This window comes from Leopardus geoffroyi, chromosome B1 (genome assembly GCF_018350155.1).
Source record: "Leopardus geoffroyi isolate Oge1 chromosome B1, O.geoffroyi_Oge1_pat1.0, whole genome shotgun sequence".
Taxonomy (NCBI): domain Eukaryota; kingdom Metazoa; phylum Chordata; class Mammalia; order Carnivora; family Felidae; genus Leopardus; species Leopardus geoffroyi.
The window spans coordinates 64,650,410-64,657,265 of NC_059327.1; the positions used below are offsets into that span (position 1 = coordinate 64,650,410).

Below are 6,856 nucleotides of genomic sequence, written 5' to 3' on the forward strand. Positions count from 1 at the left end.
GGTAAACGTGCCCTCACATATAAAGGGAGACCTATAAGACTCGTGACTGATCTCTCTTTTGAAACTTGGCAGGCCAGAAAGAATTGGCACGAGATTTTCAGTGTGCTAGACAGAAAAAATATGCAGCCGAGAATCCTTTATCCAGCAAGTCTGTCATTTAGAATAGAAGGAGAGATAAAGGTCTTCCCAAACAAACAAAAACTGAAGGAATTTGTCACCACTAAACCAGCCCTACAAGAGATCCTAAGGGGGACCCTGTGAGACAAAGTACCAGAGACAACACTACAAGCATAAAACATACAGACATCACAATGACTCTAAACCCGTATCTTTCTATAATAACACTGAATGTAAATGGATTAAATGCGCCAACCAAAAGACATAGGGTATCAGAATGGATAAAAAAACAAGACCCATCTATTTGCTGTCTACAAGAGACTCATTTTAGACCAGAGGACACCTTTAGATTGAGAGTGAGGGGATGGAGAACTATTTATCATGCTACTGGAAGCCAAAAGAAAGCTGGAGTAGCCATACTTATATCAGACAAACTAGACTTTAAATTAAAGGCTATAACAAGAGATGAAGAAGGACATTATATAATAGTTACAGGGTCTATTCATCAGGAAGAGCTAACAATTATAAATGTCTATGCGCCGAATACCGGAGCCCCCAAATATATAAAACAACTACTCATAAACATAAGCAACCTTATTGATAAGAATGTGGTAATTGCAGGGGACTTTAACACCCCACTTACAGAAATGGATAGATCATCTAGACACACGGTCAATAAAGAAACAAGGGCCCTGAATGAGACATTGGATCAGATGGACTTGACAGATATATTTAGAACTCTGCATCCCAAAGCAACAGAATATACTTTCTTCTCGAGTGCACATGGAACATTCTCCAAGATAGATCATATACTGGGTCACAAAACAGCCCTTCATAAGTTTACCAGAATTGAAATTATGCCATGCATACTTTCAGACCACAATGCTATGAAGCTTGAAATCAACCACAGAAAAAAGTCTGGAAAACCTCCAAAAGCATGGAGGTTAAAGAACACCCTACTAACGAATGAGTGGGTCAACCAGGCAATTAGAGAAGAAATTAAAAAATATATGGAAACAAACGAAAATGAAAATACAACAATCCAACCGCTTTGGGACGCAGCGAAGGCAGTCCTGAGAGGAAAATACATTGCAATCCAGGCCTATCTCAAGAAACAAGAAAAATCCCAAATACAAAATCTAACAGCACACCTAAAGGAAATAGAAGCAGAACAGCAAAGGCAGCCTAAACCCAGCAGAAGAAGAGAAATAATAAAGATCAGAGCAGAAATAAACAATATAGAGTCTAAAAAAACGGTAGAGCAGATCAACGAAACCAAGAGTTGGTTTTTTGAAAAAATAAACAAAATTGACAAACCTCTAGCCAGGCTTCTCAAAAAGAAAAGGGAGATGACCCAAATAGATAAAATCATGAATGAAAATGGAATTATTACAACCAGTCCCTCAGAGATACAAACAATTATCAGGGAATACTATGAAAAATTATATGCCAACAAATTGGACAACCTGGAAGAAATGGACAAATTCCTGAACACCCACACTCTTCCAAAACTCAATCAGGAGGAAAGAGAAAGCTTGAACAGACCCATAACCAGCGAAGAAATTGAATCGGTTATCAAAAATCTCCCAACAAATAAGAGTCCAGGACCAGATGGCTTCCCAGGGGAGTTCTACCAGACGTTTAAAGCAGAGATAATACCTATCCTTCTCAAGCTATTCCAAGAAATCGAAAGGGAAGGAAAACTTCCAGACTCATTCTATGAAGCCAGTATTACTTTGATTCCTAAACCAGACAGAGACCCAGTAACAAAAGAGAACTACAGGCCAATATCCCTGATGAATATGGATGCAAAAATTCTCAATAAGATACTAGCAAATCAAATTCAACGGCATATAAAAAGAATTATTCACCATGATCAAGTGGGATTCATTCCTGGGATGCAGGGCTGGTTCAACATTCGCAAATCAATCAACGTGATACATCACATTAACAAAAAAAAAGAGAAGAACCATATGATCCTGTCAATCGATGCAGAAAAGGCCTTTGACAAAATCCAGCACCCTTTCTTAATAAAAACCCTTGAGAAAGTCGGGATAGAAGGAACATACTTAAAGATCATAAAAGCCATTTATGAAAAGCCCACAGCTAACATCATCCTCAACGGGGAAAAACTGAGAGCTTTTTCCCTGTGATCAGGAGCACAACAGGGATGTCCACTCTCACCGCTGTTGTTTAACATAGTGCTGGAAGTTCTAGCATCCGCAATCAGACAACAAAAGGAAATCAAAGGCATCACAATTGGCAAAGATGAAGTCAAGCTTTCGCCTTTTGCAGATGACATGATATTATACATGGAAAATCCGATAGACTCCACCAAAAGTCTGCTAGAACTGATACATGAATTCAGCAAAGTTGCAGGATACAAAATCAATGTACAGAAATCAGTTGCATTCTTATACACTAACAATGAAGCAACAGAAAGACAAATAAAGAAACTGATCCCATTCACAATTGCACCAAGAAGCATAAAATACCTAGGAATAAATCTAACCAAAGATGTAAAAGATCTGTATGCTGAAAACTATAGAAAGCTTATGAAGGTAATTGAAGAAGATATAAAGAAATGGAAAGACATTCCCTGCTCATGGATTGGAAGAATAAATATTGTCAAAATGTCAATACTACCCAAAGCTATCTACACATTCAATGCAATCCCAATCAAAATTGCACCAGCATTCTTCTCGAAACTAGAACAAGCAATCCTAAAATTCATATGGAACCACAAAAGGCCCCAAATAGCCAAAGTAATTTTGAAGAAGAAGACCAAAGCAGGAGGCATCACAATCCCAGACTTTAGCCTCTACTACAAAGCTGTCATCATCAAGACTGCATGGTATTGGCACAAAAACAGACACATAGACCAATGGAATAGAATAGAAACCCCAGAACTAGACCCACAAACGTATGGCCAACTCATCTTTGACAAAGCAGGAAAGAACATCCAATGGAAAAAAGACAGCCTCTTTAACAAATGGTGCTGGGAGAACTGGACAGCAACATGCAGAAGGTTGAAACTAGACCACTTTCTCACACCATTCACAAAAATAAACTCAAAATGGATAAAGGACCTGAATGTGAGACAGGAAACCATCAAAACCTTAGAGGAGAAAGCAGGAAAAGACCTCTCTGACCTCAGCCGTAGCAATCTCTTACTCGACACATCCCCAAAGGCAAGGGAATTAAAAGCAAACGTGAATTACTGGGACCTTATGAAGATAAAAAGCTTCTGCACAGCAAAGGAAACAACCAACAAAACTAAAAGGCAACCAACGGAATGGGAAAAGATATTTGCAAATGACATATTGGACAAAGGGCTAGTATCCAAAATCTATAAAGAGCTCACCAAACTCCACACCCGAAAAACAAATAACCCAGCGAAGAAATGGGCAGAAAACATGAAAAGACACTTCTCTAAAGAAGACATCCAGATGGCCAACAGGCACATGAAAAGATGTTCAACGTCGCTCCTCATCAGGGAAATACAAATCAAAACCACACTCAGATATCACCTCACGCCAGTCAGAGTGGGCAAAATGAACAAATCAGGAGACTATAGATGCTGGAGAGGATGTGGAGAAACGGGAACCCTCTTGCACTGTTGGTGAGAATGCAAATTGGTGCAGCCACTCTGGAAAACAGTGTGGAGGTTCCTCAGAAAATTAAAAATAGACCTACCCTATGACCCAGCAACAGCACTGCTAGGAATTTATCCAAGGGATACAGGAGTGCTGATGCATAGGGGCACTTGTACCCCAATGTTTATAGCAGCACTCTCAACAATAGCCAAATTATGCAAAGAGCCTAAATGTCCATCAACTGATGAATGGATAAAGAAATTGTGGTTTATATACACAATGGAATACTACGTGGCAATGAGAAAGAATGAAATATGGCCTTTTGTAGCAACGTGGATGGAACTGGAGAGTGTGATGCTAAGTGAAATAAGCCATACAGAGAAAGACAGATACCATATGGTTTCACTCTTATGTGGATCCTAAGAAACTTAACAGAAACCCATGGGGGAAGGGAAGGAAAAAAAAAAAAAAGAGGTTAGAGTGGGAGAGAGCCAAAACATAAGAGATTGTTAAAAACTGAGAACAAACTGAGGGTTGATGGGTGGTGGGAGGGAGGGGCAGGTGGGTGATGGGTATTGAGGAGGGCACCTTTTGGGATGAGTACTGGGTGTTGTATGGAAACCAATTTGACAATAAATTTCATATATTAAAAATAAATAAATAAATAAATAAATAAATAAATAATAAAAAATAAATAAATAAAACCAGGCTCACATCTACTGTAGGAGAGTTATGTTTCCATATCATGAGATAATCAGGGAATTTTATACCATGAGGAAATATTAGTTAATCACATTAAAAATTATCAGACATGTTTTTGAAATAATTTTGAAAGCTCCAGTGATATAAACCAAATAGTATTTCATTGTACTGAAATACTGAGAAAAATGGAGAAACAAAAACTTATTATCTAAGGAAGTTATTTATTAAAATATACTATTTAACACTAACCCTGTATTGGCTCCAATTCCAGAAGAATTGGCCATAGAATATGAAAACATTTTTCTTAACCCACCTGGAGTGGAGGCAAGACCTTCATCATGTTCCTTTAAAGCATGCCTGTGAAGATACTGTTTTACAGAATATTTTCTCATAATCATTTTTATTTGCATATAATTTTAGTTGTTTAAATGAAACCAGCAACTCTTTCATTTTAAAATGTACAACTCTGCAGCTCAAGCTGGAAAGAATCTCTAGTAGCCATCCTTGGTTCACTTATGTGAAGTTATATGTAGTAAAGATGATGCACTCCTAGTCATATACTCCTCAGTAAACCTCTTTGCAGTTAAACTAAACTGAGTATTAAATGAATGATATTAGAGTCAGTCCATATTCTGGGACTGGGAAGACGCACTTCAGCAGTATCTTGCAAACTAATTTTATTGAGTATACATTCGTCACAGTTCAGGTGATATTACCTACTTATTTTTCTAACTTTGCCCCTTTTCAACAGGCCCACTTGCCTGGGCCCCCCTGTCCAAACCTTTGCCTGGAACCCTCCAAAGTCCTGAGTGGCATTTCTGTGCCAGGCCCACCCCTTGTGTTCTGCTTTGTGACTTGTGGCTTCAGTCGTAGTGGTTGGGACCACTGTGCAAGGCCCAGGTGGGCTGGTTTTATTCCCACCTTTATTGAGGTGTAATTAAGAAATAACATTGCATAAGTTTAAATGTACAATATGATAATCTGGTATACACAAATATTGTACATACATACAATATGTTTATTTCACAATATCACCAAATTAGGTAAATTAGCATATCTATCATCTTATATAGGTACCATTTTGTATATGTAGCAGGAGGGGGCTGTCAAACTTGGGAGGGACGGTGGTCACATATGCTGCAGGAGCTAAGGGCAGAGGGTAGGGTTGGGTGCTGTGCACAAGGGGAAGATTGTGTCTTTCAGAAGCTTTCTGCCAAATGGGGCAGGAATAATCCCAAAGAGTGTGTGGGTAGAGTGGAGTGGAAAGGACTGCATAGACTCGAGTTCTGGGGCTGAGCATGGGCTGCAGGAGGACCAAGAATAAAGTGGAAGAAAGGCAATTACAGTAATATAATTCATAACGTAGCATCTGAGTCAAAAGGTCTTCTTGTATTTGAGGAAGACAGCCTAAGAGAACTAGTAGTAGCAACGGTGACTGGCTATTATTGAACATTAGTGCCTCAAATATAACTAACACAACCTGTTGATTAAGACTAAAATTTATTTCTTGCTGCTAGAAAGAACACCAGTTCTACCAAGCATTAGAAGTGTCTTGGAGTAAGGAAAGCATATTAGTTTGCTAGGGTAACAAAGTACCACAAACTGGGAGGCTTAACCAACAGAAATGTATTGTCTCGTAGTTCTGGAAGTCAGAAGTCTTACGTCAACGTGTCTGCAGGGTTAGTTCCTTCTGGGGGGTATGGAGAAGAATCTGTTCCATTCCTCTCCATTAGTTTCTGCTGGTTTTCTGGCAATCTTTGGAGTTCCTTGGTTGTAGACCTATCCCCCTGATCTCTGCTTTCATGTTCACATGGCATTCTCCTTGTGCGTATCTGTTTCTAAATTTCCTCTTTTAATAAGGTCACCCATCATCTTGGAGGAGAACCTACCCTAATGACCTTATTTTAACTTGGTTACCCTTTGTAAAGACACCATCTCCACATAGAGTTAAATTCTGAGCTACTAGGTTATTTATATGAATGAAGTCATTTATATGACTTCAGCATATAAATTTGGGTGGCAGGGGACACACATTTTAACCCATATCAAAAAGCAATGCCAAAATTAATTTAGAATTTGGAGGTTTCACTTAAAGTGAGTATTTCAAAGCAGAGGACTAGATCAGAATTGGGTAGGGACATGATACATCAGTCCAGGATTGTAAGAAAAATCAAAACAAGGATCTTGAGGTGTCACCGTTGATGCTCTCCATTGAAAAGTTGATGGGTCTTTCAGGAAGTTCCTGTAAAAACAATCAAACCCTTTGGTTGTGCAAGAGACTCCAGGAAAAACAACACAATACTAATGAAGACAGTGGAGTACCCAAGTCTTCTTATTGGAGGTACTTGTGGAACAATAGTTTCAGTCCTCAGGTTCAATACAGGAGTAGATTGTTTCACTTATTTTGAAGACTAAACTTTTAGGGAAACAACCACCTCAGC

At 38.8% G+C, this 6,856-nt stretch overlaps 1 pseudogene; it reads right to left on the reverse strand.

The window, feature by feature from the left end:
• Nucleotides 1-6,232, reverse strand: part of LOC123596376 — a 59,451-nt pseudogene extending 53,219 nt beyond the window's left edge.
• Between the last annotated feature and the right edge of the window lie 624 nt (nt 6,233-6,856).